Source organism: Kogia breviceps, chromosome 18 (assembly GCF_026419965.1).
Source record: "Kogia breviceps isolate mKogBre1 chromosome 18, mKogBre1 haplotype 1, whole genome shotgun sequence".
NCBI lineage: Eukaryota > Metazoa > Chordata > Mammalia > Artiodactyla > Physeteridae > Kogia > Kogia breviceps.
In genome coordinates, this window is record NC_081327.1 from 25,138,403 (window position 1) to 25,160,742 (window position 22,340).

At 51.2% G+C, this 22,340-nt stretch overlaps 1 protein-coding gene across 2 annotated transcripts in view; it reads right to left on the reverse strand.

The window, feature by feature from the left end:
* Positions 1-22,340, reverse strand: part of ZNF423 (zinc finger protein 423) — a 328,197-nt gene that overhangs the window by 303,833 nt on the left and 2,024 nt on the right. The window contains exon 1 of one of the 2 annotated variants that reach the window (XM_067018596.1): positions 9,176-9,293. The exons of the other annotated variant lie outside the window; for it this stretch is intronic. The gene's annotated coding sequence lies outside the window, so the exon portion shown is untranslated. Of the gene's footprint in view, positions 1-9,175; positions 9,294-22,340 lie in introns of those variants that run through there. 2 annotated transcript variants of the gene reach the window in all.

Genomic DNA, 22,340 nt, shown 5'->3' on the forward strand with positions numbered 1-22,340 from the left:
CACCCCCCATCCCCCACAAAGGGGTTGACCCTGCTGTCTCACCAGCAGAGCGAGTTCCCAGCCATGAAAAAGAAATATCCTTGGGGCAAAGCAACTGGGCACGTGTGGGCAAGGGTCAGATTCAGACGTCCAGACGTGCATCCATGCTGCCTGCTGGTTTCAGCCACTGGGCCAACCAGCCACACAGGCTGGCCCACAGCTCCACCCTCAGCCCGCCCCCCACAGGCTCTCCACTGTGTGACCCACCTCCAGATTCAGATGTTTCCACAGATCCAGCCCTTGGAGAGGCCCTCCCTGCCAGCAATCCCGTCACTGTGAAGAGAAAAGGGTCCACAGACTCATGGAGATATTTTGTCCCTCCTCTTCCTCAAAGAGCCAAGAACACAGGAAGGGATTGGGGGCTCAGGGGAGAGGGAGAGAGAAGCAGATGAGGCAGAGGAAAGAGACAAGGAATCCAGGTAGGTCCTCCATTCAGTGCATATTTACTAAATGCCTGCTCCATGCCACGCACTTGCTGAATCCCTCGTCCTCCCCTCTTGTCTTTCTGGGAAAGCCTAGGGACACAGGAGTGGACAAGTCAAACCTGGTCCCTGTCCAGATAGAGCTGAGAGTCCAGTACAGAAGGAAGACTGTAAACAAGTAAACACATAAATAAAGTCCTACGGAGAATAACTAACATGACATTAAAAAAAATAGAGAGACCAACAGCAGTGGGCCCACTTTTGGGGAAAAGTAGGCAGGAAAAGTGACACTGAGCTGAGTCCAGAAGGATGAGAAGGAGCCAGCCAGGCAGGAAAGTGGGGAGAGTGATTCCGTCAGAGGGAAAGACAGACAAAGGAATGGTGTAGTCCTAGAAAAGGAAGCAAGGAAAGAGGGACTAGGAAGATTAGGATATGGGAGAGGGCCATAATGAGACGAGGGAGGTGTTTCAGAACCTCGCCTGGAAAGAGATACAGGCACTGGCACAGGCCTCCTAGAGCCTGCCTATCCCCAAACAGCACTAGGTACCTCCCCAGCATCCATTTCTTTCTTGCTGACCAAACTTAAAATTTGTTAATATCCCCAGAAGCCACTAAATCTAAGGAAAGCTGGAGCTCTCTAGAGCCCCAGGAGTGATGCTCCATACCCTAGCCTGTGTTGGTCTAGGATGTGCAGGGGAGACCATTCTCACCAATGAGACACAAGGGAGGGACCAGAGGGCAATTTAGGAAAGGTATCCTTCCTCTGAAGACAGACCCATGTAAGGGAGCTTCTCTCTCCTGGTTTTGGGACATTGATGTGTGGGGATGTGATGTCTGGCACCACAGCAGCCATTTCTTCACCATGAGACAAAGCTGAGAGCAAGAGCCAATGTGTTAAGCAGGACAGAGCATAAAGATGGAAGGTACCTGAGTTGCTACTCATGGTGTTGACTGCCTCACTAAGTACTCTGAAGCCACACTCCCTCCAGACTTCTTGTCCTATGAGATATTACATCCCCTGATGCTTGTTTTGAACTTGGATTTCATGTCTTCCATCCCAACTGATAGGATCCCTTGTCAGCCAGCCAGTTCTGTCAAAACTGGATGTCTGGGGGCTTCCCTGGTGGCACAGTGGTTGAGAATCCGCCTGCCGATGCAGGGGACACGGGTTCATGCCCCGGTCCGGGAAGATCCCACATGCCGCTGAGCGGCTGGGCCCGTGAGCCATGGCCGCTGAGCCTGCGCATCCGGAGCCTGTGCTCCGCAACGGGAGAGGCCACAACAGTGAGAGGCCCATATACCACACACACACAAAAAAAAACTGGATGTCTGGCCTAGCTGCTTGCTCTTCCTCTTTCCAGAAGACCATTTAGGATTTTCCGTGCCACTCCCTGCCCCAACCAGTCAGAAGTGCAATCCTCTCTCTAGGGGAAATTCACAACCTCAGGATCTTGGAGCAAAATTCTATCCAGAGCAGTGAAATGTTCAAAAAATAGATCATAAAGATCAGGGGAGGGAGAAAAGGGGAGAAAGCATTATGCTTAATGACACTGTCCAATAATAGTTTAAAAAAAAAGAACCTCACCACGCCTGAGTCTGTGTTCCTGCTCTAATCAGTAGAGGTTAGAGGTCACAATGAAATCTTTCTTAGGTCATTTTATCCTTGTAATACTCCTAGGAGGTGGGGACATCTTCCCTATTTTATAGTTGGAGAAACTATATATCTATATACATACATATATATATGTATATATATGTGTGTATATATATATATACACACACAGAGAGAGAGAGAGAGAGAGAGAAAGAGAGAGAGAGTGGGCTCTAGAGCCAGGAGGCCTGTGTTCAAATCTTGACTCCTCCTTTCACCAGATGTGTGACCTTGGGCCTCAGAGCCTCAGTTTCCTCATCTATAAAATGGGGATAACATAACTGCCTCTTAGAGCTGCTGTGAGGATAACATGAGACACTATATAAAGGACACCAGAGCCCTGACTATAGTTTCCAACCAGGGCTGCACATGATGAAGGCCTGGAGGCACACTGGGATTTACAGGAGCTATTTTCATAAGCAGTGCTCAAGATACCCGGGCTGGGACTTCCCTGTTGGCACAGCGGTTAAGAATCCGCCTGCCAATGCAGGGGACACAGGTTAGAGCCCTGGTCCGGGAAGTCCCACATGCCGCAGAGCAACTAAGCCTGTGCACCACAACTACTGAGCCTGCGCTCTAGAGCCCGCAAGCTACAACTACTGCAGCCCACGCGTCTAGAGCCCGTGCTCCGCAACGAGAAGCCACCGCAGTGAGAAGCCTGCGCACCGCAACGAAGACCCAACGCAGCCAAAAATTAATTAATTAAAGACAGAAAAAAAAAAAAAGATACCCAGGTTATGGGACAGAGCTCTGCAGAGTGAAGAAGTTGCTGGCGTCAATCAGTTTCACTCACTTTCTTTGTTACTTCTGACTCTTCCTCCTACAATGTGGAGGAGGGTCCAGAAAAGCCACCAAACATCTGAGGGCTCTGCTGCTGAGGCCAGGTCATCGGGGGGTGGGGGGCAGGCACCATTCCTTAGCTCTAAATCCAACTCCAGCCCAGATCCTTGGTCAAACTATTTGCAACTATACAGGTATTATTCTGGGCCCACCCAACACAAGCAGATTTAAAATATATTAGAATCAGCTGAAAAGTCATTCAGGCCAAGCCTGCTGACCAAGGTAGGCAATGCTGCTTGAGTCTGAAAAACAGAGTGAGATCATGAAACACCTGTCTTCTGGGGCCAGTAGGCTCTAAAGGGAGCCACTGAGGAGGAGGCCAGGAATGTTCTGAGTGAAGGCAAGCTCCTGGGAATAAGGAGTGTGACCTCCCAAAGTGACTCCTTTTCCAGATCTCTGCCCCTGGCCAACATGGACATCAAGAGGCCTGGAACCCAGAGCCCCTGGGGTAGAGCCAGGGGGCCCAGGGGAAGCTCCTCAAATAGGCAGAGCCTGAGCAGACATCTCATAACAGATCAGCAGGGACGCAGAGGGCGTCCCGGTGAAACACTGAGCCTCAAGCTTGCAGGACACTGAGGAAACAGACCTACTGCAGTCAGGATCCCAAGTCCCCCAGGGCCGGCAGGCACATAAGTGGGTGACTTGCGCAGAGGGGCCGTGATGAATATATCCCACCTGCTGGAGCAGCCTCCGCCCCTCACCACCAGGATTGTCACCAGGCAGGACGATGGGCCTAGCGGTCCCAATCCTGCCCATTTGTTACGAGAGAGAAGCAAGAAATCTGAATGAATGCTTGTGTGAAATCTCCACATTTTTAAATGTTGGTTTATTTCTTTTAAACCCAGCACAACCCAATCAAAACATATCTGTGGGCAACACTGGGCCTCAGGCCACCAGTTTGCAACCTTAATCAAAAAGGCTGAAAGAGTAACATAAAGGAGTAGATACTGGAGTCTGGAGATTTCCTTATGCTCACCTCAGCCCTCCCCGGGCCCGAGCCCCTGACCTGAATGGGGTCCACAAGCTCCACGCACCAGGCAATACCCACAGCCCTGGAAACACCTTTCCACCGAGAAAATCTTCCGCACTCGGCTCTTCCTGGAGCCTGAGTTTCCTCCCCGAACTGGATGGATTGATTTCCATGTGGGAAGAAAGGCCTGCGCATGCACCCAGCTCCAGACCCCAGTATTTATACAGTTTCATAAACTGCAAGCGATTATTTTGTTTCATAAGAACAATCACTATGCAAATGAAACCTCCAGCTAATACAAACAGGGCTGTTAAATTCACTTGCCAATGTTTATGAAAAGAAACTCGGTGCAGCCCTGACCAAGCTTGCTAAGAAAATGTTTAATCACAAGATACATTTAAGTGAGGAAATTGGGCAAATAAGAAAAGATGTCCTGACTTGCTCCCAGAGCCCCACCACTACCACCCACCCCCTCCTCTATTCAGCAAGACAATGAAATGCAAAGGTTTCCAGAGGACGGACAGATGTCAAGACTCAAGGAGGAAAAGACAGAAAAGGAAGAGACTAGAGAAGCACGGTTCCCTAAATTCGAAGAGCACCCTCAGGATCTGCCTCCCCCCCCCCCCGTTTTTCTCATTTGTTTTTGACAGGGCTGTGGGAAGGGAGAATGGGAGAGCGTGCAGGGGGTTCCACGGGACTGAGCTGGTGGTCACGCGGGGCGGGCATGCGGAATTTCCCGCTGGCTCATGGCTCCTACAGTTGGCAGCACTGGAAGCCAGGACACGTCCTGTGCTCAGGAGAGATCACATGCGGGGCCAGGCCCCTGGACCACAGAACTAGGACTCAGGATGGAGTGAGTTCCCAGTTGGTGGGGCATCCTGGGGCTGTGGCTTCGCGCAGCCTGTTGCAGGGCAGGGGGACCCACGCAAGGCCTGAGCAGGATAGAGTGATGGCGGACTCGGGCAGGAGCCCTGGCGGAGGATCTCAAGTCCTTAGACAGCCATGCAATAGTCCAGGAAGGGTTAACAGTCCCAGTATCAGGATGGATTCTAGAATGTTAAGGCAATGAAAATTCATCTCATCGGCCTGTGTGACTTCAAGCAAGTTACTTTCCCTCTCTGTGCCACAGTTGCCTTATCTTTAAAATAGAGATTGGGAAAGCGTGCCTCACGACATCATTGCGACAAGACCATGGCATCATAAATATAAAATGCTTAGCTGAGTCCCTGGAACATAGTAAATGCTCAGTAAAGGTTAGCTATCTGGTCTAAATCCTTCGTCCCATAGACAAGGCCCTGAGAAGGTTGGTGGATTTCTCCAACTCACACAAATCAACAGCAGACACGGAACTTGACCCCAGCTCCAGTCTCCCCAGCAGAGATTTAGAAGAATGGGTGGAGGCGAGGGCCTGGCCCTGCCCCACGTCCCCTCAGGGAAGTGTGCTCGGCCAGGAGACAGTGGTAGGAGGGACCTCTGGAGCAGCAGCTCCCGGGGGCTGGGGGAAACCAGAGCCTGGCCCTGGCAGGGCCTCCCAGGGGCCCGGGCAGGGGCAGCTGTCCAGAACTGTCTGTCCACGGAGGGGGCAGGGAGGCTGCCACTCGGAGCACACCGTGTGCCAGTCCCTGGGGCCGGGCCGGCTCAGCCTGCTGGCTCCATCCAGAGCCCGCCCCAAGGGATGCTGGGGGAGGCATCCAGGATCAGAGCCTCCGGCTGCACACTCCCCTCCCCCAGCAACAGGGGACTAAAGTGGGTCAAGGAGGAAGGAGGGGGCCCAGGAGGACTGGGGGAGGGGCCCGAGGAACTCGGAAGGCACCCAGAGGGAGGGGACCAGGGGAGGATGCCTGCAAAAGCAAAACCATGTGTGCGGTGGGCCTTGGGGGGCCAGGGCAGAGCTGCCAAGGACCTGGGGGCTCTCAAAATCACCTCAAAGTTAACTCCAAGGGGCCTTACTTAGCCCAGGCTCCTGCCCCCAGAGGTCTGTGCCTTTCTGCTACCCGCTGGCCTCGAGGGCTCTGTCTTCCCCCACCCCCTCAGCTTCTTCCAGAGCCCCACCTCCCCACCAGCCCGCAGCCAAGGGGTCTGTGAGGAGCCCTCTCGGTCAGCTCCGACCCCCTCCCTGGCTCAGAGCAGAGGGTGGGCCCAGCTTGGCGCAGCAGTCCAGCCAGGAGGTGCAGCCTGGGGGAGAGCAATCTAGTTGACCCCATCCTGGGCCTGACCTCAGCAGGACTGTGGCGTTACCAGGTCAAGTCAGGCCCCAGTCACCAGGGAGAACAGTTACAGTGGGCCTCACAACCTCGCAGGGGTGTCCTTAGGGAGCCCGGTGCAAAATGAGAGGGAGGGAGGCAGGAAATGCCAAACAGGGCTGGTCCCAGCTCGGAGGGGAAGCCGGGCTTCAGGCTCCTCAGAGGTAGGGGCTGGGGGAACACAGCTCGACCTTGGGAAACACGGACTCCAGTCGGCCTCCACCCCTGGCTGGCCCTGGCCCAATCACCGGCTTCTCTCCCAGCTCCTCCACCCTGCACGGCCCAAAAAAAAAAAAAGGAAACAACCACCCAGGCAACTCGATATGGTCCAGAAACCTCCAGGGTCCCTGGGTTCCAGGAAGCCTGCGCAGGAGGGGGTGGAGGGCAGGGAATGCAGAGGGTCGGTGCCCAGGGAGAGGGACTTCAGGAGGGAGGGGAAGAGCTGCTGCTCCTGGGCCTCTTGGCCAAGATGGGCGTCAGCTGAAGGGCTGCCTGGAAACCCAGCCCTGGAGGGGCTCCTGCCCTGGGTGGGCAGGAAGATGCAGGCTCACCGGCCACGTCCTGGGCTTAAGGGGCAGTTTGAGCGGAAACAGAGAGAGGCCCAGAGGACAGGGCCCTTTAAATCTTTGAGTTCCCTCCGCAAGGCCACCCACCCCAAACCACCACATCCAAGATTCCTGGGCTGAGCCAGCTGGACTCTTGGGGCCTAGGGGTGGGGTGGGGGACAGTAGAAGGGAGGACTCCCCACCCTAAACGCATCAAGTAAGCACCTCCCACCTAGCAGAACAGAGGGGCTGGCCTGGCTGTGCAGTTCCGAAGAAACCAGGAAGCAGGTACAGCTCTGTCCGCCACCCACCCCGAATGCCCCAAGGGCCTGGCCTCATCCTCCCACCCCAGCCTGTCCAAGCTGCTTCTCCCCCAGCTGAACTTGAGGAGTAGGTCCAGGCGGGCAGGAGAAGGGGAGGGGAGTGGGGGAGTGTGGACTTGGCCACCGGCTGGGTCCTCAGGGGGAACATGGTGTTACCAGCCTCAGAGTTCATCACTGTTTATGGGTCTGTCTCCCAGCCTGGCTCCTGGGGGAGGGGCGGCCGTTTATCTACTAGGGAGTACAGAAGGTGGCTCTGGGAGTGACTTGGGCAGGCACATGGTGTCAGGCAGCCTGGTTGTGACATGTGTCCTTGGACCTCAGGCTGAGCCTCGATGCTTCCTCACCTGAAGGATGGCAAATGTATGGTACCAGCCTCACAGGGCTGTTGAGGGGATTCATGAGAAAATATGTATAAAGCACTCAGCAAGCACCAGGCCTCATTAAATATTATCCCCTCCTGCCATCCCTGTGGCCCGGGCCAAACCTTTGTCCACAGAGCAGAGCAGACTTGGAACTCTCCTAACAAAATGACAAAATGAACAGAGAGGTCTGAGGATAGGCCAAGCCTTACCCAAAGCTCAGACCTGGAACCCACAACAAGCCTTGAGCTCCCAGAGCAAGCCTGAGCAATGGGTATTTTGAGGCAATGGAGACACCAGATTCAGAATAAAGCCCATTCCGATACCCAGTTCAGACTGAAATGTGGATACAGTAGGTGCTTGAGGGCAGCTGTCTTCTCACTGGCCTGACTGGAGGTCAGAGTGGGGATAGCTCAGGGATTTGGGGGCCAATGACGGAGCATCAGGGCCTACCCTCCACCTCCAACCCTAACGGTGTGCAGACGAAGCCCTAGGCCCTAGTGAGCCAGGGCCTGGGGGTCAGGACCCCTGTCTATGGGACATGGGGACCTTGGAAATGAGAAGCCAAACAAGTGGACGCCAACTCTGCTACGAATGTGCAGTGTGAACCAAGGCCAGGCTGTGGGCTTCTCTGGATCACCCTTTCTCATCTGAAAAATGAGGAGGGAACCCCCCCTCAACCTACTCCCTGGGTACTTGGAGGTGCCCGTGAGAACCTCTGGAACCACTCTGCGCTCAGAGGTTGTGCAAACCTCCAGGGTTTTCAAGTTTAAGGTCCAGGGGCCTGCCCCAGGACTCCCCAGAAAGGACCTGCGGGCCACCCCACCTGCACGTTAGTGTAACAGCTCACTATCGTCAGGCTCGCTACCCTGCCCGCGACTAAACTTCAAGCTCCGTGAAGGCAGGGACGCAGTTCTTTTCACGTGTCACTGTGCACCCAGCAATAAGATCTAGCACAGAATCAGAAATATGCATCCAGGGAATGAATGAAGTCAGGGTATCCATTCAGTGAATGAATGAGTGAGTGCATTTTAAGTGGCAAACCCAGAATCACTAGATCTGTTTGTAAATCTTCTGTCTGTAATTTCTTGAACATATGCAGATACAGATAAACTCAGAATTGCACTCCCACGCCCATAATCCCCATACATGTGCGCTTGGGCGCCAGGCAGGGGCAAAGCGCGACTCCGGGGTCAGAGTGCCTGCGTTCAAATCCTGTCTGGTCCCAGCTGTGAGACATTGAGCAATTCGTCTTGCCACCGTGTGCCTCAGTTTCCTCCTCTGTGAAAGGGGGATAATCACAGTACCTACCTCATAGGGCTGCTGTGACGCTTAAATGTGAAGTGCTCAAAAGCAATCGAGGACATTTATTTTGTATTTGTATCCACTCAGGGATCGGCCCAACTGCGGTCAACTGCCCTCCCCCGGCCCCGCCCCAAAGCTGCGGGCTAATCAGCGCTCCAGTCGGCACCGGGCTCCCCTCCCAAGGCGCATATCTGGCCAGCGGGGGCCGCAGCCCACCCACCGGCCGGCACCCGGCTGTGGGCTAGACGCAGCCGCCGCCTCCTGCCAGGCCCCCGGCCCCCGCCCCCCGGCTCTGGGCCGGGGACTCAGGAGTTCTGGGGGCGCCAGCTGGGTCCGGCCAGCCCCAGACTCCGAGGGGCAGGCGGCGAGGCGGCCCGCGGTGCAGAACAAGCCCCGGCCCCACCCGGGCAGCGCAAGCGAGCGCCGCAGCCCGAGCCTTCCCAGCCAGCCCCCCGCCGCGGCCGCTTTGTGCCCAAACCTGGGCCTGAGTTATTGCGCCGCAGCCATGGAGCCCTCCCGGGCGGGGGGCGGCCCGACGCGTTCCCAGGACAGCCGTCTCAAAGGGGTCCTGGGGCCGCCCCGCGGGGCGGGCAGACGAGGGCCCGGGGAGGGGCCGCGTTCCCAAGCCTGGCTGGCTGGGCGGGACGGGCCCCGAGGTCCCTCCCCCGTGCCCCCTCCCCATCTGTTCTCCCGCCGCTTCCCCAACCCCGGATCTCCCGGATGGCCTCGCTCTCTCCCACTGTCCTTGACCTCTTCCCCCTTCCCCACTTCTCTGTTCCCCTTCCCTCATCTCCGGGGACCCAGGTCACACCGGGCAACTCTACAGACAAACCCCAGGAGGGTGCTTGAGGCCCCCCAATCCCACCTCCCGTCCTAGAAGTTTCTGCACTCCCCACCCATCAGCCTCGGGTCACAGCCCTGGCTTGGAAAAGCTCTGGATTCTGGGCTGGGCCTCTGAGGGAATGGGCTGTGGGAGGCTCCTGGCCTCATTTTCCCATCTGTCAGATGGGGATGGGAATGTGGGTCCGGTGCCAGGCACTGGGGACCCGGCAGTGACCGGGACAGGCAGGGGCTCTGCCAGGTGGTGCTCGGAAGCCACCCTTGCTGAGAAAGACCCCCATCAGACTGACTCACCACCCGGAGAAGCATCTCTCTGCGCCCTGACTGTGCTATAGAAACCACAGAGGGCTGGGCCAGTGGTGTGTCCTCCCAGCTGAGAAGGCAGAGGCCCAGGGAAGGACCCCCACCTCCTACATAGCCCAGCCCCTCCAAAGCACCAACTGCAAAGGCTTCCAGCCCGCAGCTCCCCTCATGACCAACCCCCCATCACCCTGGGCTTAAGTGTCACATTCCAGATGGCCCGGGCTGGACAGCCTTCCCCACCACTCCCTGCCTATCCCAGGACCTGCTCTGTTTCTCAGAAATTATGTTATTGACTGATGTACTTGTAGATGGCCTCTCTCCACCACTAGAATAAACTTCTGTCTGTTCACTGTTGTGGCCTCAGCACCTCGAAGAGTACCTGGCACATAGTAGGTGCTCAATAAATGTATGAGATGAATAAATAAACATATGAATGAATGAGCAAACCAGTAATGATAGTAGACCTTCAAAGGCTAGAACCCTAAACTGTACCCAGGTCATAGGATTCCCTGACAAGTGATCAAGTAAGTTTGAAGATCAGAAACTATTAACAGGTCTGAGAGAATCCCATATTAGCATCTGAAAGACTCTGAGAAGCCCTAAAAGTTTTTAAAACTTGTAACTGTTTAACACAGTGGTTGCCAAATGTGTTTGGCCACAGAAAATATTTTTTATTCTTTTGGTGGAACATCAACGAAATCCTGGAATACATTTTGGGAAACAAGAATATAAACTCATTTCTCACCCTCACAGCCATGACTTTACAGATGTCAACTGAATCTTCGCACGGAGAAAGGACTTGCTTTTTTGTTTTAGCAAAGTCAAGTCTAGCATAGTGCTTGGTGTGTAGTAGGTGCTCCAAAATTATCTCAATGAACGGATATAAACTAAATTCACAAAGTCTACCACCCATGTGCATTTTCTCTATCCCCCCACTGATGGTCTGAATCATGCAAGCAATGACAAGAGCCTCTTCCCCATGGAGGCTGGCGCTCACACGTGTACATCCGTGCACATGCACACACGCATGCATACATGTGCACACGTAGACTAACTCGAGCTCATACACACATGCACAGACTCACATATGTATGCACATAGGCACACATACACACACATTCACAGCCATCTGGGGCATACACCAGCCCACACAATCCCCTTCCCTGTGCCTGGCCAGTACGCCCCCCTTTAGAAAGACAGCTGTCCTTGGTGAGGTGGGGAGAATGAGGGATGCAGAAACCGCATGCACAACCTGGCACCTCAGGGCGGGGGGCAGGGCGATCCCAGCAGGTGACAGATTAAAAGCTAGGTTTTTCCCAAGTATTTTCCTCTGGCACTGCATTCAAAACACAAATGTACGGGTGAGAGAGAGAGAGAATGGCAAAGTGAGGCTGCTCCAGAGTGTGAGCAGCCCAGCCCTCCGGATGGCCGTTTCAGTTTTACAAAGCTCTTTCTCACACCTCTCCTGGCAGGGGAGCCCCCATCTCATAGAACATGAAGCTGAGGCTCACCGGTAACAAGATGAGGAAGTGGGTGGGTAAGAAGTGGGAGTCCAGGTCGGCCTGCTCAGAATCCCCCCCACACCCCCACAGCTTGGGGGGGGCGGGTCCAGGATGTTCCCAATGCAGACCCTGGCCAGGGTCAGTGGCAGCAGCAAGATCCCCCCAACGCATCCTTGCCCTGTCCCCAGGCACAATTCTGCCACAAGGTCATCATACGACCTTGGACATCTGATTTGCCCTTCTGGGAAAGTCTGACCATTCACATAACAAGGGAGTTCAGCTAAGGATTCTCTAAGATCTGTTATTTCTTGTGGGGGAAAAAAAAAAAGTCGAAGGCCCCCACCTGAGCAGTGAGAAGTGTCAAGATGAGATGAGTTATTGCCTGAGAAATGCACAGTCCCGTGCCTGCATACAGGGGGAGCTCATTAAATGTTAGCTGCTCTGGGTGTTGTGATTCTATCTTTCTGGACGAAATCAAACATTACCCAAATCAAACATTACCCCCTCTTCGAGGCCTTGCCTGATTCCCCCTATCAAGGGAACCCCTCCAACCTCTCTCAGCCTTCAACCTGCACCTCTGTCTTGGGCCCTGTGGTTAGGGTTGTATGTCCTCTCCAGACTGTGGGCTTCCTGAGGGCATGGCCTCCATTTGGTTCATCTCTACATCCTCCTTGGAGCCCAGGCGAAGATACTCACCTGGGTAAGATACTCAGGATATGGATGGATGGATGGAAAGGAAGAAGAGCATGAGTAAAGGACTAGTTGAGGGAAAGTATTGCCCAAACCCCCAAGCTCCACATTCAGAGTACAGTTCAGTTCCCCTTTCTAAAGAAGAAATAAAAATGTTCTATAAAGATAAGAAAAATGGTCAACCTCACTAGCAATCAGGAAAGTACAAATTAAAACAATGAGCTATTTCTCGCCTGCCAGATTGGCAAAAAGGAAAAGGGGGAAAAGAAGGAGGAGGAGGAGGAAAAGGAGAAGAAAAGAAAAAAGGAATGCACCGTGTGGCAAGGATTAGGAGAAACATGCGTTCACACACTATTACTGAAGGTACACCCTTTGTGCAGGGCAATTTGGAAATATCCTTCGAATTTTAGGTGTCTACCCTTTGACCTAATAACTCCACTTCTAGGAATCTAGCCTAAGAAACACAAAGATTTATAAACAAGGATGCTCCCTGCATCCTTGCGTATAACAGTGAATAACTAAGTGTCCATCAATAGAGGACTGTGTATAAATGCTGGTACACCCGTTCTATAGCATTATGGTTATTGAAGTGGAGTAGTCTGTAACACTAACATGATGATGTCTCCTACGCTAATGGTTCTTAACCCCGGCTGCACAGTCGAAGTACCCCGGAAGCTTTACCAAAAAAAAAAACTGACCTGGGGCCCCATCCTCAAAGAGTTTGGATTATTTGGTCCATGGTGGGGCCCAGGTAATGTTACTTCTTTAAGTGCTAGGATGTGTAACCAAGATGGGAAACACTGTTTTGTGAAAATAGCAAACAAGAGAAAGTGTAGTCAAGCATGTAAGATATTATCTAGGTTTAAAATTATGTACGCATGGGTGTCTGTCTATACATATGTTTTTGTGTAAATCCACCACAGAAGAGGTCTGGGAAGAAAATAACTGTGGATAACAGTGCTCATCCCTGGGGGAGAAGGGGGAGAGATTAAATTATTTTTTAAGATGTGTAAATCGTTTTTTTTTTAAGATGAAGATATGGACAGCCCAAAAGGAGAACACAGATGGGTGGGGAGCAGGACAGACCTCCTGTGCCTTCACTTGTGACCCTCTCTCCCAGCCCAGAGTCCAGGCACTCCTCCAGCCCCTGGAGAGAGCATGAGTTTCTCTGCTATCTTTTCGGGTCCCTTGGGCTGTTATAGGTAAAGGGAATGGCTATTGACTCAGGCTCTGGAGTTGGACAAGCCCTGGGCTAATCCCAGCTCGGCCCCCTCCAGCCATGTGACTTTGGGCAAGGTACTTCTGGGCCTCAGTTTGTGCATCCATGAAACTGAGGCCCAGAAGGTAAGTCAGAGAGCTGTTGTGAGAACAGAGGGGGGGGGGACAGGTGGGAGGAGCTGAAGGGCAGGGCCTGGCACAGGTGAGTGCTTGGTCACTAACCCTCCATATCCGCCCCACAATCAGGGCCGGCCATGATGGTGACTCTGGATGGGCATATGTAGGACCTGGACACTCTCCGCCCACGCTGCCCCTGGATTAGAGGCGCACCGGGGGGCTTGCTCCAAGGATGCTTGGCAAAGGCCCTGGGGCCAAAAGAGCCAGGGGCACCTCACACTGAACTGTTAAGACACGTGAAAAGATACCGACATCACAGTCAAGCCCTTGACCTGTTTTCTCTTATCCAATGTTCCCCCTCAATCCTCAAAAGGGCTGGGGGAGCCAGGGAGGATCCAGCTGCCCTGCTGGCGGATCCCCCACATCTGCCGCTTCAGAGTTCTTGCTCTGCGGAGCCGTCACTTTAAAAAGTACCTTGTAAATATCTGACGATATCTTTCTCGTCTGTAATATTTTAAAGCCAAAGCATCTTGTGCTTTCCCATTCCTATGTTCCAGGAATTAACAACTTAAACCATCTAAGACAGATAGCCAACCCAACCAGTTCCATCCCATTTCACAGACAGAAAAGCCAAGGCCCACAGTGGGAGCTGTCCTGCCCAAGATCATAGAGCATGCTTCCTCCAAACCGCAACCCTCCCCTTCCAGAGAAATCAATCAATGTTGACTCAGACCTTCAGTGAGTAGGGGGTCTTTCTTTTTTACACTGAGTTTTATTTTATGGGCAGTTTTCCCAACAAACACATCCCATTTTTCTCCTTCCGGCTTGCTTCTCCCAACCCATCCCTCACTCCTAGTGCTACTGAAGGGCAAACCATCCCTGAAAGATGCAGAAGGTCCTGAAGGCCACTTAATGGAGGCTGGACTGCAGAGTCCTGGCCAGCACCAAGCTGGGTCAAATATGTCCACTTTGAAGCCCCCTCGGGATTGTGGCAGGAAGCGGGGAGAGGAAGGGACTTCACTCAATTAAAAGTTCGGTTTTATTTAAAGTTAGTATGAAATCTCACATGGCTTTTATCATTTGAAAACAATGTTTTACAATCCAGCACAATGCTTGGCGTGGTAGCTTCAATAAACTAGCTACAATCTCATAGCAGAGAGTACTACACACACCCCTGCCTCTATCTGAGCTGAGGATAAAGGGGGAGAATGGGTGCAAAGCATCCAAACCCCAAGGGGCATGAGGGCTCCCAGTCCTCCAGAGAGAGCATGTCCCACCTCCTGAACAGAATAAGAGACTGGGGGAGGGGAAGAGGGGCAGGAGAGACCACGAGAGATGTCAGCTGTGAGCCCAAGTCACCCATAAAGATGATCTGTGCTCCCTCTATCAGTTCACCCACTCACTCACTGACTCATTCATCTAGGAATTCATCCAGTCATTAACCCATCATTTGTTCACTATTCACTCATTCACTTGTCCACCCGTCCATCTATTCCCTCAACAGTTTACACACTTACTCATTCACCTAACAAATCCTTTTTAAACACAAGGACCCAGAAGCCCAAGTCAAGGTCATCTGCGAACGAGACTGGCATCCTGAGAGCCCACCAGGCTGAGTGCATCCTATAGAAATAAACCCTCCCCCTGGGCAAGTAGAGCAAGGCCCGTTTTGCCAACTCTCAACAGGGCTGCTCTGAGGACTGGAGATTTGAGTTACTCCCCGTGGCCCCAGGAGACAGACCCAGAACCAATGCACCTAAATTACGGGAGGCGGACGGCAGCGTCACAGAAAAAACAACACGTGAAATTCAAACGGAAAATGCACAGGTGTGCCATAGAGGTCATGAGCTCCCTGAGACAGAAAGTGTGTGAGTCCAGGCTGGACGTAAATAAGGATGCCATAAACACACTCCAAGAAGTCTGAAGGAAGTGGCCTCCAAGGTTTCTCTTCAACATGGGATTTTCAGGATCCTGAGAAGTTCAAAGGCAAAAATAGTAGAGTCTTCCCAACATGTGTGCCAGGCCCCTAGCTGGTCCCTCTCTCCCTGAGGGGGCAGGGCACCTGCAGAGATGTCCCAGGCACTGAAAACACATGCTCTGCTCACGGCTCCCCAGAGAACCCAGCGCTCTCTGCAGCCTCCATGCCAGGCGACAGGAGCCTGCCCCCTCTTTCCATCCCCCTGCCTGGGAGCCTGCTCTCCTCCCTCACCGTCTCCCTGGGGACTCTCTGGAACCGGTGATTGTCTTTCCTCTCCCCAAGTTCAGACCTGCAGCCCCATGGGGCTAGGGACAAAGCAATATCTCAGGTTCAGGAACTAGAAACATGCTGTATGTTGCCGGTGGCCATGAGGTCCTGCAGCCCCCAGGCCAAGGGGGTACACCCAGCCAGGATGTGACAGCCACTACCATCCCAGCTCCCTTATCCAGCCATGCCCTGCTCCCTAAACAAGCCCAGATGGCCATCACTCTCTCAGGCAGGTAAAATTCAGTTCAACAGGAGTTAGGTGGACAGTATGTTTTATTTAATTAGGATCAACCGAAGAGATAAACCTGACAGCAGGATAGGGAATGACAACACATTCCAAAAATAATTCATGCCCAGGAAACGAAAGGGTAAATTTCAATTTCAGAAAAAAAAAAACGGGGGAGAAAAAGGTACCTGGCCCCTCCAAGGAGAATAGTAGAAGCATCTGCAGCACCCAGACCTGTGGGCCAGAGGTGGTAGGCAATCTGCGACTGGAAATCAAGGCAATGAAGTAGCCATTTCACAACAGCTGTCCCTCCCCTTCCCCATCACAGACAAACCAGCCTGAAGTGTGCAGGGCTGGCTAAGTCAGAGGGCCTATCTGGGTCCTGGCAGGCAGGTGTGACGGCCACAGGGCAACCTCACACCGGCCAGTCTCAGTCTCCAGAGGAACGGTGCCCCCAAGGAGAGAGAACAAATGTTCTCATCCTGAGAGTGGTCACCAGATGATTCAACAGCTCCTAAGCATCCCTCCTGCCCAGCGCCCAGCCCACCAGCCCTGATGATGGAGCCCTAATCTGCCCTGCCAGGACTTCGGGCACTCCAGTCTCCCCTCTCTCACCAGAGCAAGGAAAAGCATCACCAGCTCTCCAAGTCACTTCATCTTCGGAGCCTCTGTTTCTCATCTCTCCCTGGAAAATGGAGGTCTTGAACTGGACGGCCTCCTCCAAGGATGATGGGCTAAGACCACGCCCAACCCACCACCACCTGGGCGTTGGCTAAAGATGAAAGTTCACGGTGGTGACGGTTGCACAACTGTGCGAAGTACTTAATGCCACTGAACTGGACACTTAAAAATGGTTAAGATGGTAAATTTTACGTTACGTATACCTTACCTCAATTTTTTTTAAGGGAAAAATAAATGAAGAGTTCTGAACCCCTCCCCAGACCAGCTGGGTGAGTATCTCTAGGATCTGGACCCAGGAATCCACAATTTTTACCAGCTTTACTCCAGGTGAAGGTAACGAACCCGAGGATCCTCTAACCTGTAGGAATCCACTCTCTTCCCAAACCAAGGTTCCCTCACCTTTTCCAGCATAAAGCCTTGAATCATCTCAATAAATATCTCTTGCACAAATGAGTATTCAAATGAACGAATTCTCCAGGTTTCAGAGCCCCAGGAAATATTTTGATTTATCCTGCTCTCCCTCCAAAACGAACGCTCCCTCCACCTCAGAAAGCACAACTGGTACAGCCGATGCCCTCATCTCCCAACCCCGGCCTCAGGTAGCGTCAGCCCAACACCCCCATTAGCTGCGAGAGGGAAATCACTGTTAAATTAGTGAGCCCATCTACAGAGCCCCATTTTATATCCCAATTCAGAAGATGACATGAACATCTGCTTTCACTTCAAGACATTAATTTTCAATTATTGGAGAAAAACAAAATTAGTCCTGACAAATTGCTGGCGAACACGGGCCCTTGTCTGGCAGTTCATAATAAAAACTTTGGGGGCCCACAATTAGCGTCCTCCGCCGGAGTTTCCTGAAGCGTCCTTGTCATCTGGAGTCAGTGGCAGCAGTCTCCTTGCCCTGAGTTCTGTCCGCTCTCAGGTGGCTGCCTCTTTGGCAGCCAGGTTCAGAGAACTAAGGAATTTCTGGTTTTCTCTTCCTGGAGGAGGCAGGGATGGAGGAGGAGGGACATAAATAAAAACATCCACCCTGACCATTTTCAGTTTTGGACGTTTCAAGCTTGCCTCCCCTTCGGCAGCAGGATTTCACACACTTAAGACAATCACTCCTGAGTTCAAGGGCACCCAGTAAAGGTACCTTAGAGAGCCTTATAATTTCGCATTGGCCGTCTGCAGTGGGAGAAGGGTGGGTTACAAGGTCCTCTTACGAGACCCTTCTATCCCTACCATGATGTCATCCAGGATTCTAAGTCTAAAACTCCCCAGGCCTGGCCTCCGAGATCAGAATGCTGATAAATCTTCTGCAGCAAAGGACTATTTGCTCGGGATACCATCAACCCAGGAACTTGGTTCAGCCCGGGTCGGGAAAAAAAAAGAAAGAAAACCTGGAATTTGCCAACCTTAAGGACCCCAAATCCGGAGCAACCCACTTGATAAGAGATTATCAACACCGTAATCTCATCTGATGGGTTTTTTAATGTATCTGGGCTGATGTAGTCACTATATCAATAAGAAGCCACTGAAATGTGAATGAACAGAATTCAGAGATAATGATGTACCAGTCTTCGGATCTGACTTGCCACGATTGAAACCAGAGTCTGTTTGCCTAGCTAACACGTTCTGACTCTTAGGGGGCAGAGGGGGTGGTCACCAGAGGGAAGCAGGTCAAAAAGAGAGAGAAAAAGAAAACAAAACAACAACAACAAAGGAAAATTATATCTTTAAGAAGAGAATGAAAAGACATTGCTAGTTCCAAAGTCAACTGGTAACTGAGCTCTGACATTGTGTAATTGACTTTGCAAGTAGAACAACAGCAACGTAACAAAGAAAATGTCAGTGTTTTCACAGCACTAATCTAAAACACTGGGAGGCCCTCCCGCTGTCAGCCAGGGCTGACAGTACAATAGCTTTCAAAGGGATATTACCATCATGCTTTTATTCCTGACAGCAATCAAGACAAAGAGAATCCTTTTCACAAGACATTAAAAATCTAACCTTTGTAAAAGAAGATAGGTAAAACAGCTTCTCCTTAAAGACAGCCACGCGGTGCAATCAGCTAATTGGCGCGCCTTGAAAGAGGTAAAGTATTTTTATTTACTGAGTGTACAACCCCAATGGTTGGCTGCCACCGACCCCTGGCAGGTAAGCGATGTATCAAAAGTTTCCACCAGCATTTCCCCCACTCCACTCCACCCTACCTCTCCCACAGTCAAAGGGAGCTGAGGGCGCCAAAAACTTCAATCAGGATATAACCAATCCAGGCTTAATTAGTCCATTTTGGGTGCAAAACTACTCTGATTACCGACTAACATGCAGGAATTTGCAGGAACTGTCAAATTCAGCAACCAAGGTGTATCAAGGTCTTCCCCAGCTACCCACAGTAACGGGGAGCCCACTAACAGTTTTCAAGGCATTCTGCTGTAATTAACCCTGGACCCTCAGATCAGAAAGGAACCCTGATATCTATTGCAAACATTTTCGAGACGTGAAGATAATATTCTTTGCAAATATCAGTGTACCATGGACAAGGTCCAGGAAAGGTAAGTCCATTTTAACCTCGGGCAAACAAAGAGTTAACTAAACCCACCCATCCACCTAAAAAAAAAAAAAAAAAAAAAAGGGCCAAGAGGAAAGCTAGCCTTCCTCTGCTTGCTTACCATCAAGACAGTTTTAGATGCCTGCATGTCAGAAGTTAGTGACGCTTACAGAAACCTGCAGGTCCAGGAGCAGCGAGTTAAGAGGTGCTAACGTTTGCGACCTACCCACCCTCCAAGCCACTGAAGTCACATAGCCCACCAGCTGCCAAGGGGTCCAAGATACCATGTCCCCACACCTCTTCAGGGCTTGACAGAGCCACTGTGGTCTAGGTGACCCCAGGCCTCTAGGAGGGGGAGAGAGAACTAACTCCATTTCTGGCAAGAGGTCCCTCTGGAACTCGGAGCCAAGGTGTTTTGTGACTTTTCCCTCTGGTACCTAACAGACCATCTGCTGAAAATACGCGAGTGCCGTCACTCAAAGACAGAAATGTTACTCTATACACATCTGCAGAAGAGGATGTTTTTACTTTTCAGACAGAACTGGACACCGTTGTTTATTTTTAAACGGTATCTGAAAAACAGGTGCTGTTCACTTTACTGCAAAATGGGCTGAAATTTTAAAAGAAGACGGAACTGGCCCCAACACTGCCTTGAAAACTCCATTCTCCTACCACCACCTCCTAAATCAGCCTTGTTCCAAGAGCCAGGCGGCCCATCTCCATCGGTGGCAGGTTTCTTTCGTTTACACATCCAAATGAACAGTTAAGAGAAATCAATGCATCTAATTGCCAGACTATTAAATCCTGCACCAGGAGAAGAATTCCACAGCCACCAGCTTAAGAGTTGGCTACCGATATAGCAATTATTGCAACTTTCTATTAGACTGAACCAGACCTGCAGTTTTAGTCTCCAGCTAGGAACTCTGTATCAGATGCTGCACTCCACTTTCCTCCTCCTCCTGCTCCTCCCCCTCCCCCTCCCCCTCCTCCCCCCTCCCCCCCTTCTCCCCCTCCCCCTCCTGTTAACATGCTGTAGCAGGCCACAACAGTGCCAGGATGGTTCCACGCAATTATTTCATGACTGTAAAGTCACCAGCATTTTGCACCTTTTCTGCGATGCACACTCAGCACCTTATAGTTAAACGTTTAGCAGGGTCCTCCTGTCCAAGACACAGTTATCTTATCTTATTGCTTATTAAGTTTTTGCAAGGAAACAAGTGAAAGAATCTAAACAGTAATTACTAGACATAAAGGATGTTTATTCTCGAGTGAGACAGGTCCTCCCAAAGCTGGGAGTTGGTGACTTAATTGAGGAAGGGGAGATTAAATGTTAGGATTTAATGTTAGCTGCCCCAATCCACACAGAAAGCTAAAGAACCTATAAAGGATTTGTTTTGCCCTTCCTACAATATCATGTACATTTAGCCAAACAAATCTGCACAATTTACACCTGTACGTGGTCTCAGCTGAATCAAGAAACCTGTAACCTCAGAATGCCTCTTTTTATTACAACTCAATTATTTCCATGGAAACACGAGCAGTGGCGAACTACACTGTTTCCAAGTCCCTAGACCACCAAATTTATAAGATGGACTTTGGAGGAGCTAAGGGCTGGCAGGAGAGGAAGACAGAGAAGGGGAGGGGAGCGCAGAGAAGTCACTGGGGGTAGTTTGGGGATGTTGTGGTTGGTGGGTCCATGGACACAGCCTGAGTGCTAATTAACATTAAGAAGTGTAATTAACAGGCAGTTGCTGGATGGAGGAAATCAACAGTATTACCAATTATTCAAAAGTTTTAAGCTGAGCCTGGGAAAAAAGATGTATTAATTTTCCATATAAATGGAGGGGCTGCTTTGTGGATCTGAGGAGGCAGTGTGGGGAAAGGCGCATACCATCCGCCAACGTAACATCAGTGAGATGTGATGGGAACAACCCCGGAGAATGAGGCCGAGATTATCAAAGGGAACAAATCATCTCACAACAGCCACACCACACCACCAGGAAACAGAAAGGGAGAGGATGGTGTCAGGAGGGAGAAATCGGTCAGAAAATGTGACTTTTGTATCACTGATATTTTTTTGGTGTGTGTGGTTCTTTTTTAAAAAAATCACAAGGCTTCTGACAACCAACGAGGCTATTCTCCCTGCTGCCCTACAGCCAGCACCCTTCCCTATTTGTTGGGTGTCCTCCCTGGGAGCTGGGTTTTCCAAAGAAAGACAAACATCCAGAGGGGACAAGTGACCCCACTCCAGAAGGGAGGTTGTGTCTGTGAGTGGGAAGTGAGACGCCCCCACTAAGACCTGTCATGCCCTGCTTTCAAATCACACTTTCTGAGCATCCATTACAAATGGTTACACTTCTGTCTTTCCTTCCTGCTATGGGCTTTCACATTTGCTAGATCAACTACGAACTATACAGCCAACCAACTTTCACAGCATATAATGTGCGGGCTGGGGAAGTCCACAATGCCTCTACGTTAGCCCTGACACACAGCAGTGGAGGCAAAATAAAATAAAATTTAAAAGGTACCACTGTTCCTTAAGAAGCATCTTTAAAGGTGAAGACCTTGTCAGTTTAAACACTTGGTACGGAGCTGTCCACACTCAAGCACACACTTTTGAATATTGCTTGAGAAAGGGGAGGGGAGGGGAGGCAGTTCTTGAAAAGCAATAAATCCATCACCTGCTGTACCTCTTATCTATTCAAATTATCTTCTCTCTTAATTCCTCCCCCATAAGTGGCGGCATCTCCACCCTGTTCACCCCAGTAAACTGAATAAATGGCAAAATGGTGAGAGACAAGGGCTGGAGCTGCTTTTGGAAAATGCAAAGAATCGTGAGAAGAAAGAGAGGATCTCACACTCCAAGGGCCGAAAGGTGCTGTGTGGTGGATATTTACAACGCTTCTCAAAATGCCTACACTAGTGTTGTTCCCACTTTGCTGTCTTTCCCCCCATCAATTAGCTTGAATTCTCTGCTATATATGTACATATACACATTGAGAGAGAGACATTCATTAAAAATCATGTCCAAGCTCATTCCAAGAAAGGTTGAAGACTGATTCTTGAGTCTTTCTCAGAGATACACAGAGTGATTTTAGAATTAGGTTCCAGCAACTCTGAAACACCCACCCATCTGTTCCCGGTAACTTGCTCTACCTTTGCTTTCTGTGCCTTGCCTTCTAAAATAGAGATAGGGAGGCATGGGTTCAGGTTAGAGGTAGGTAAGCTCTGCATCTTCCTCTATGAAAAATCTGCTTCTATACGTAGATTTAACTCAAAATC